Genomic DNA, 10,420 nt, shown 5'->3' on the forward strand with positions numbered 1-10,420 from the left:
CCAGGCCTGGTGGTAGCTGACAGCAAGGGAAGGGAGGAAAAGCCCCTGTTACTAACATCTAGCCAATTTTAAGCTCACCCTGGCAGCTGCCCACACTGCTGGCCAGGGCTGGGGTGGGGAGATGTCCCCCCTTTCCCTGGGCTGCAGGGAGCAACCCATGCCATGAGATCGAGGGGTGGAGGGGAAGGCATCCACCAGCCTCCCCCATCGGCATGGCTTTAAGTATCCACAGCTGTGCAGCCTAGAGCCGCAGCCCACAGAGTTCACATGACCACTGCAGGCCTGGGCAGCTTTACCTCTTTCCTGACACAGATGAGACTTTTTAAAACTCTAATCTTCCCTTTCAGTAAAAAGAAAAGGACAGAGTGAATGTGGAGAAGACACAGCATGAAGTCACTGAACAGAGAGTGAAAAGACTAATTGGAGGAAGGACAGAAAAGTTGACTTGCTGGCTGGAATTTCTAGTGAAACCATGAAGAATAGGCTATTTCCTGTAACATATGAATGCTCTTTGGGGGCATGCATTGGTTCTAACTTGTGGGCTGATATAATTGAGATTTAATGGAGAATTTTGAACAGAGAAAAGAAAATTACATGAAGCCCTTCGCTCCTAGGGAAAAAGGAGATCTCTAGTTTTAGAGATTAAGATGATTTTGGAGATGGAAGAACAGAATCTTTGTTTTATACTAGAGGAAGCATCCTTAAACAGTACCCTAAATAAGCAGACATGACCCATAAGCAGCTTGGGAAAATGCTAACAGGAGGGACTTCACAAAGCTTTTGTGAGAGTTGAGAACCCACAAGATAACTGTTCTAAGTTGTCAGCAGGGGAAGATAAAAATTCCATGGTAAACTAAACCTCTCCTAAAGAACTGATGAAAGAGTATTTTTAAAATGGTCAAACTGGCTGAAAATCACAGGTTTTGTCTCTTTATGTGGCTTGTGGGAAAGTGAACACCCGTGGGGAGGAGGAAGAGTGTTTTAAAAGTTTCTCTTTTTTCCATTTTCTTTTCCTCTTTTTATGCGTGTTAATAAATTTGTTTGTGTAAGTTTGGGCCTGCTTTTCTTCTCCTGATCGTATCTCACAGAGGGAAAAAGAGAGTAAACACTCAAGCCACTACACTGAATTTGGCAAACAGAATTTGGCAAACATGAAACCACTACACCTACTGCTTTCTATGAAAGCAAGAAACCTATCTTTGGGTCAGAGAAACCTATCCGTGAAAAGGTACCCCCCAAGTCAGAGCACTGTCCTCATGTTGTACTCCACTGTGGGGAACTGTGAGGAGTTCTTTTAAAAACAGATGGTCTAGAACAATATTAAGTCAACTGAGACAACACTGTATCTGAGAACAGCTTATTGGTAATGAAAAAAACAAAAACAAAAACAGAGTTGCCCTACTAATGAGGGCTAAAAAAGACAGAAAAGGAGGAAGGAAAATGGAAATGGATGGGAGCAGGAAGACAGAGGAAGAGCAGGCATTGCCATAAGAAGATCAGGGTGTGCCATCAACATCCATGCTGCAGTGGTATGTGCATGCTGCCTGCCAGGGAGTGTGTGCAGCTCTGGAAGAGGCACAGCTCCACAGGCACAGCTCCCACGAAAACAGGCAGCTGGACACCAGGTGAGCAGGGATTGGGCAAGGAATGTGAGATTCTGGACAGGGTCATGGCAGGGATTGCGATGGCAGGCTGGATTGGAGGCAGGCAGGACTGGATGCAGGTGGCTCAGGCAGGAATGCAGGGACAAAGTGGGCAGGGCACCAGACAGGAACACTGAGAGGCAAGACAGGCAGTGGCTGCTTAGGGAAGGACACAGGATACACATGCAGCTCAGAGGTCACCAGGTGCCACCAAATGCCCAGACAGAGGGAAGGCTAGTATGTGAGAGCCAGCAAGGGCCAGCGAGGGCAGGAGAGCCAAAAGGCAGGCTGGACCCAGGGCAAAAAGAGCAACAATTCAGTCTGCTGCCAGGATAAAGAAAAAACCTCAGCAGGCTAGAGCCAAAGCAAAAACACAAAACTCAAAAGGGCTCCAGACTCAAAAAAGACCCAAAAAGACAAGACTCAAAAAGCCCAAAGCCAAAATGCCCTAAAAGCCCCAGAGCTTGTGATGAAGTTATTTCTATGCCCCCTGGCTTCTCCCAAAGTCTGCCTTCTGACCAGAGACCATTGGCCCAGTCCAATGTTCCGTGGCAGTCTGTTGGTGGAGGTCTTTTGCAATCTGACTGGAGAACCACTCTGGAGGGTACAGTGTCCTTGGTGTTCCCCTGCTGACTGCCTCTCCCGTGTGTGCTAGTTTGGCATTTATTGACATTTGATGAGGAAAGGAAGACACCTACAGAAGTGTTTTTTCTAAGAAAACCTGTGATTAACCAGTCAGTGGCTAAGTTTGAATGTTGATATCTGGTTAAACCAGTAGAAAATTGACACACCTCTGGGAATACACATGTTAAAATCAGAGAATACTGTGAAAAGCTATTTTCCTTCCAAGCCTGGGAACAGGTAACAACTGGCCTGACCTGCTCTGTGCGGCTGTTCTGCTGCTCTGCTGTTCTGGCAGGACCGGGCCTGGCTGGAACCCCCAAGTCCCAGTAGCTGCTGGTGGGGCTGGGAGGAGGCCACGTCTACTAACATCCAGCTGACCCTAAAGCCCATGCTGCTGCCAGCCTGGGCTGAAGGAAGTGTCTGCTGGGCCTCCAGGAGCAACTCTGAGCCTGGGCTGAGCCCAACCTACTCAATGCCACTAAGGTGTGGGGAGAAGCGTCCATCAGCCTGCCTGGCTGCTGAGATCCTGACCACCATTCTCACAAAAGTAGTAGCTCAGCAATGCACCCAGTCATCACTACCAAAGATTGCCCTCAGTGATAAAGAGAGATCCATCAGCAGTTACCCTCAGACTTTCCCATCACCCACACATCAGCTGGGGAAGCTGTCCCAGCCAAGGACTGCAGAGCCTCTCCTGGACACTGGGAATTCCTGCAGCTGCCTCCAGCCACAGGTGAAGCTCCAACCTGGCTGGGAGAGGGCCCAGCTCTGAGAGTGCTGAATAAACAAACTGACAGCATTTCTAGTGTTGGAACATGTGGGTTCATCCTCCTCTTGGGTCCCACCCAAAGCCTGGCCAGGGCCCAAGGACGAACCAGGGGAGATGACTTTGACCATACAGCCCCAAACAAGGCCAGATGTGAGATTTCATGGCCTTGTCTGGCTTCTAGACACAGAAAGGTCAATACGTGTTTCACTAATAAGTGGATACATGTAGCGGAGTTTCCAAGAGACGGAGGACATGATTTGTATTTGGAGTGAGGTGTGAGCAATTCCAGACTGGGCCCTTTGGCCTGTGGGGCCTGTGGGCTCCTTGAGTCTGCGGGACCTGTGGGCCTTTGTGGCGCAGTGGAAATTCAGGTTGTGGTGCAGCAAAAATTCACCTCTTTCTTAAGATATTTCAGGTACTAATGGGTGTTCACATGTAGATGTATAATGCTAATACAGTAGCCACCTTAAGGCGGCAAATGTGTACATTCTTTGTGTGCCTTGTAATGTCAATAAAGTTGCAAGAGGATAAATACGAATGCACAAACAATAAACGTCAGTACGACATTTATCACTGCATCAGTGTAGACGTGTCATAGCTCGGTCTGACCTCTCAAAGGGACCCTAACTTTACATACATCTATCACAGCACTAATGATCATGCATATTTTGTTAATGATCAAATACAAAGATAACCTTTGGTTGGAAGGTTCACCCAGAGGTCACCTTTGGCTCAGGGACGCTCTGACCTCTCTGACCTCTTCTAGTGATGCTACCGAGGCTTCCCCCTATCAGCACAGCTTTGAAATCCAATACCATGAGCCACAGCCCAAGAGGGAGAGACCTGGGCAAGATAGTAACTCTTAAACTGCACAAATGAGACCTGAGACCTGAGGACATTAACGGTCTCCCCAAGTGAGAGGAAAAGGACAGAGTGAGACATGGAGAGGCGCAGCATGAGACTGAAGTCTGTGAAGAGAGAAAGTAAAAGTCCTAGGTGGGAGGAAGATTGAGGAGTTGCCTAGTTTGGGCTGGACTTCTCTTGTGAGGCCACGGAGAATGGACTAAAATATCCCAGTAACTTATAGAATGTTTCTTAGGGGGATGCAAAGTTCTATTCATAGCCATGAGCTAATGTAGCTGTGGTCTAATGGAGAATTTTGAACCGTGGAAGATAGAGAGAATGAGATATGAAGCCCTCTGCCCCCAGGGAAAGAGAACACCTCTGTTTCTTGAGATGAAGATGATATTAGAGATAGATTAAGAGAGAACCTTTGTTTTTGTACTAGAACAGCCATCCTATAAACATTACCCTAACAAGCTCCTATGCCCATGAGCGCAGCTGTCAGAAGGCTGTCAAGTGGGAGGGACTTCATGGTTTCCTGAATTTCTGAGCAGCTGCAGATTCGTGACGTGGGAGCCACCAGAGAACTGTTTCTTGTGGCAGTGTCTCCATGGGACTTCTAAGAGAGGCTCCTCTCCCTAAGAACCGATGAAAGACTATTTTGAAGTGGTGAAACTTACTGAAAATCCCAGGGTTCTTCTCTTTATGTTGTCAGTGGGAAAATGAACAGTTGTAGGGGGAAGGAGAAGTGTTTTGAAGGTTTCATTCTAAATATTTTTATTTTTCTTTCTTGTGGTTTTGTTAATAAACCTGTCTTTATACCTTTTAAGTTTTGAGCCTGCTTTGCTTTTCTCCTAATCCTATCTCACAGCAGAAAAAGAGTACGTAATTCTAGTAGACACTCAAACCACTACACATAATTCAGGAAACAGAAATTGGTGAATGTGAAACCACTACATTGTGTGAGACATGAAATGGTTGCCTGGCAGTCTCCCCAGAGACAAGACTTTCTCCCATCTTCTAGTTGACTCCTGCAACTGACACATATGCAACCACTCCTTCACATGCCTCTGACAAACCAGTATTAAGACAGAAATCAAGATTAAATTGGCTTCTCACACTTAAGGACCTTGAACATCCAATGGACTGGACTGACACAGCTGGCTGGATGCTGAAACCAAGACTGACACTCCAGCAGCTGGATCAACACTGAAACCAGGACTGAGATCTCACCACTGGATCAACACTGAAACTGGAACTAACATCTTATCAGCTGGATGGAAGCTGGAACCAGGACTGGATCTCTTTTTCTTTCTCTTTCCCTCTCTCTTTCCACCTTTTTGTTTTTCTTCATTAATTCATCTCTCCTTTAATTTCTCTCTTCCCTTTCACCAAACCCCTTGATGCAAAACACACTGCCATTGTTTTTATAGTAGGTCTGGGACTACTGTAACATACTAACCTCCACACCAAGTGTATAATTTACTAATAAAACTTTCTGATTGCTCATGAACCCTCTGACTTCTGCTATTCCTTTTGACTGTGATCATTTAAGAATCTTGAGTGTTTCCTTCACCTTCACGGTGTGACCCCATGGCCTGCTCAATTTGATTGGCAGATGCTGATCCCAACTTCTGCATGGCCTCAACCCTGCATGTGTGGACAGCAGCTGGATCCTGACAGGTGCTGAAGGAGTCTGAGAGGTACCTGTCTTCTTTACCTTTGACCACATGTGCTGCTTATGGGCCCTAGACTGGGAAATACAGGAGGAGAAGGAAAGAGATGAGGCTATGGGCTGGTCCCAGACATTGCTATTTCTCTTCCTCATTCCTGCCACCCTTTGGAAAGGGGTGGCATCTTTTCCCTGTTTGGCATTGGCTGTGAAGTACCATGGGGATGTCTTCAGCCGCTCCAAAGGAAAAGGCACAAAGTAAAATCCACTACAGGGTGTCCCACACTCTGCCCCTCCACCTTCGACCCAGAGCAGACTGGAAGAGTCGCCGTAGAAAAAAGGAAGATACAGAGGCCAAGGCTTGGATGCAAAACAAGTTTATTGAGTGCAAAGAAGAAAAGGAGATGGCTCACAGAGGCCAAGAGGAACAGCCACAAAGATGCAGTGGAGCTCCTGCAGAGTGTGCAACTGCTTGCCTTGCGGAGTGAGGAAGGGATACATGTCACTCTTGGCTGGTCTGAGGAGACATAGACAGTGAATAAAAGAGGAGGAAGAGTAGAATAAGGAAATAATAGTCTGCAGCTCTAAATACAATGTTCCAAAGTTCTATCTCTGCCCAGAAGCAGGTTCAGAGGTCTTGGAGGTTCATGCCCTAGGATGTTGCCAGCGCATTTAGCAGGGACGACAACATCTGTTGCCACCATAGCAGTTGGTGATGCAGGAGATGTCAAAGCCCCCAGAGCTGATGGGCACTCCCTCACAGCTGAGGATGTTGCCCACAGCAGCAGAGGTGGAGGATCCCACGGCAGTGTTCTGTGGGAAGGAGCTGAGGACGGGGCCGGGCAGGGTCACCAGCACAGCAGGCGGCTCAATGACGACGTGGGAGCTCTGGCACTGCCTGACACAGCACTCATTGCAGCTGCTGGCCAGCGGGCAGGGGCCGCAGGGCTGGCAGCAAGGGTCACAGGGCTTGCAGCAGGACATGGCTGGGGCTCACAGGTGCACCTGGCACAGAGGGCAGGGAGAAGCAGAAAGTGAGGACACGTGAGAAGCAGCACTGCACCCAATCAATCACCCTGCAGCCAAGGCACCTCCTGGCCCTCATTGCACTGCCCAGCTCAAAGCCCAGCAGCCACCTCTGCCAAGTCCCAGCCTCTCTTTCTCTGGCTGCGCAAGACCTTCTCTCCCCTGCCCTCTCCCAGCACAAGCAGCCCACAGCTCTGTGTTATGACTCAACCCCTCTCAGCTGAGACCTCCAGCCAGGAAACAGCTGCTCTTGCAGTAGCAGGAGCAGGAGGAGTAGAAGAGGCTCCCCACTCACCTGATTCCTGAAGAGAAGGAGGTGAGAGAAGTGGATGAGGGAGCAGAGACTTGGGCTGCCTTTTATAGTAGCCTGGCACTGTCTCAGGCCCAGAGGCACCTTTGTGGAAGCAATAATTTTGTGACCAGCTCATGTCAAATGTGCACCATCCCAGCTAATGGTAGGGGCTGTGTCCTGGTTTCCTGCATTGCTGCCTTTTCATTTCCTGGCACATGCCATATTCATTCCCCCTTGAGGGCTTTTTTAAGTGCCGGGAGGAGAAACCCAAAGATTTCCGGGATGTAAACACACCGGCACCTGTAGAATGCTCAGATCAAGGGCTGTTGGCATTCCATGTGGACAGCTGATGTGAACCTGTATCATTCCTGTTGGTTTGTTTGTGGCAAAGTTGCCAGGAAATGGGCACCTCTTTTTTGCTTTTTGCATTAGGACTGCCATGTGAGGGGATACGTGGTGTCAGCAGAGACTCCAGCTGCTAAATTTTTCTCTTCTTATATAAGCACACATATTTTTGAGTTATTTCAGGCAGACCACAGAATTGAAGTCCCTGAATTGATCCTCTTATGCTGGAGTGTTGCTGGTGACTGGAGTGGGACACAGGTTCTTCCTCTCCAGACCAATGCCAGATGCATTTGTACAGCTCATCTGCCTGGTGCTGAGTGAGGAAGTGGCTGCATATCACAACAAATTGATGTTGGACTGAAGGGACTGGAGCCTGTGTTGTGCTCTGTTGTGAGATGTAGAACAGAATAGACTCTCTCTGTGGTCCAGGGGAAGTCAAACATCTTTGAGTCAAACTACTTTCATGTTCAAGAACCAGGACCTCCATACCTCCCCAAAATTGCATGCCTAGCAACTGTGTCTGGAAAGGTAGGAAGGTGTGATTGTTTTTAGGGTAACTGCTGAACTCCTGCTGCTTTTTCATGATCTGGTCTGTTAAAGTCAATCTTTGTCCAAAAAATAACTGTTGTGTTCTGACTGCAACAGTTATTCCCCCCATTCTGTATCCCACTGTGCTGCTGAAACATGGAGGAAATAGAAGAGAACCAGGGAAAAGGAAGAACAGTTGCATTGGTGAAAAAGAGTTGTAGATGGAGTGAAGTTTTTTTAGTGGTTTCTTGCGCAATCTTGCTTTGTGTTGTTTGCAAAGTGTAAATGAGTGTTCCCCAAATCAAGCCATGTTTTTTCTGTTCATAATTGGTAAGAAATCCCTCTGTCTTTTCCTCCACCCACAACATTTTTCTCATTTTTTTTTTCTGAGAGGGAAAAACCTCTTCTTCTGAGAAAGGACAAATAGTGCTCTTCCAGCACAGCCTTGCAGTGCTCTGTGTAGCCCCAGATGTTCATTGCACACATTTTACAGGGCTGAGGCATCTTGCAGACAGCACATTCCCAACTTTTGTCACACAGAACACCTCTGGGAGAGGAAAGGTTGTTCATCCGTTCAGGATGAGCCCTTCCTATAGGCTGCAGTCCTTCAAGGTTGGCAGCCTATACCCACAGAATGGATGCAAAGAGCAAAGACAGAACTCTATTTTGCCACTACAGCTTTGCCATGAACAAACCCATGGAAATTACACAGCTTTACATTACATGCCTGCATGGGATGCCACCAGGCCTGGACTTGAGCATTCTTCCTGTCCCAATGTTTTTATGATCCCAGAAACTCTTGGGCCTCTCATCTCAGCACTTACAGAAGAATTCATGTAGAAAAGCATGTGGCATGTGCCAGGAAATGAAAAGGAGGCAGTACAGGAAATGAGGACACATCCCCATTATTAGCTTGGATGGTTGGCATTTGCCATGAGCTGGTCAGAAAATAATCATTTCCACAAAGGTTCCACTAGGCTTGAGGCAGTGCAGGACTGCTATAAAAGGTAGCCCAAGTCTCTGCTCTCTCATCCACTTCTCTCACCTCCTTCTCTTCAGGAATCAGGTGAGTGGGAAGCCTCTTCTACTCCTAATGCTCCTGCTACTTCAGGAGCAGCTCTTTCCTGGCTGCAGGTCTCAGCTGAGAGGGGTTGAGTCATAACACAGAGCTGGGGCCTACTTGTGCTGTTAGAGGGCAGGGGAGAGAAGGTCTTGCGCAGACAGAGAAAGAGAGGCTGGGACTTGGCAGAGGTGGCTGCTGGGCTTTGAGCTGGGCAATGCAATGAGGGCCAGGAGATGCCTTGGCTGCAGGGTGATTGGGTGCAGTGCTGCTTCTCACGTGTCCTCACTTTCTGCTTCTCCCTGCCCTCTGTGCCAGGTGCACCTGTGAGCCCCAGCCATGTCCTGCTGCAAGCCCTGTGACCCTTGCTGCCAGCCCTGCAGCCCCTGCCCGCTGGCCAGCAGCTGCAATGAGTGCTGTGTCAGGCAGTGCCAGAGCTCCCACGTCGTCATTGAGCCGCCTGCTGTGCTGGTGACCCTGCCCGGCCCCGTCCTCAGCTCCTTCCCACAGAACACTGCCGTGGGATCCTCCACCTCTGCTGCTGTGGGCAACATCCTCAGCTGCGGCGGAGTGCCCATCAGCTCTGGGGGCTTTGACATCTCCTGCATCACCAACTGCTATGGAGGCAGCAGATGTTGTCGTCCCTGCTAAATCTTCTGGCAACCTCCTAGGGCAAGAACCTCCAAAACCTCTGAACCTGCTTCTGGGCTGGAGATAGAGCTTTGAGACATTGTATTTACAGCTTAAAGTCATTATACCTTTCAACTTTTCTTTCTCCTCTATTTGCTGTCCGTGTCTCCCCAGACCAGCCTAGTGGGGACATGTTGCCCTGCCTTTCTCTGCAGGGCAGGCAGATGCACACTCTGCATCTTAGTGGCTGCTACTGGTCCTCTCTGTGAGCTACCTCCTCTTCTTCCTTACACTCAATAAAGTTGTTTTGCATCCAAGCCTTGTCCTCCAAGTTCTCTTTCTTTCCACGGTATCTCTTCCAGTCTGCCCAGGATTAAAGGTGGAGAAGCAGAGGGTGGGATTCCCTGCAGGGTATTTTACTATGTGCTCTTTCCCGTTCGAGCTGAGGAGAATGTACCTGGACACTGCACAGTCAGTGGCCATCATGAACAGTGAGGCTCCAAAGGCTCACAGTATTGGGCTGGTGTATGGATTGATATGTCCAAGTCACCAAACCACAGCTGAAATGCGAAGAATACATTTATTTCACTACCTCATTAACTGAAAGGTCCCAAGGCACTGCCAGGCTGCAGAGACACATAAAATGGGAACAGTGGCACCATTAGGGTCAGTCTAATCCTGGCAGGTCACTGACCGTCCCTGTATCTCAGGGGGTCTCATGCATGTGCAGTTTATGACAATGCTGTGCTTTTATCACCTTTGAGTTTTTTGATCTCCCACTCTCCCAGCAGGAGGCTCAAGACTATCTGTGAGAGATCCCTCTTAAGGTTCTGATAGCTTTTATATTGTGTCTCCAAAGAGAGACAGGATAATCAGCAGTAAATATGTGAAGTTTTCCACATGGATATTCCTACCCTCCCCACCTACAAAGTCACCTTGTACAAATCTATCATCCTGCTCTCCAAATCTTTCCGTTTTAACCTTTTCC

The 10,420-nt window shown here is 48.3% G+C and overlaps 2 pseudogenes; one reads left to right on the forward strand and one right to left on the reverse strand.

Moving 5' to 3' along the window:
* Window positions 1-6,223: 6,223 nt before the first annotated feature.
* Window positions 6,224-7,005, reverse strand: LOC136372386 (feather keratin Cos1-1/Cos1-3/Cos2-1-like; annotated as a pseudogene).
* A 1,670-nt stretch (window positions 7,006-8,675) lies between these two features.
* Window positions 8,676-9,453, forward strand: LOC136372067 (feather keratin Cos2-2-like; annotated as a pseudogene).
* Window positions 9,454-10,420: the final 967 nt, after the last annotated feature.

The sequence above is a fragment of the Sylvia atricapilla genome, chromosome 27 (genome assembly GCF_009819655.1).
Source record: "Sylvia atricapilla isolate bSylAtr1 chromosome 27, bSylAtr1.pri, whole genome shotgun sequence".
NCBI lineage: Eukaryota > Metazoa > Chordata > Aves > Passeriformes > Sylviidae > Sylvia > Sylvia atricapilla.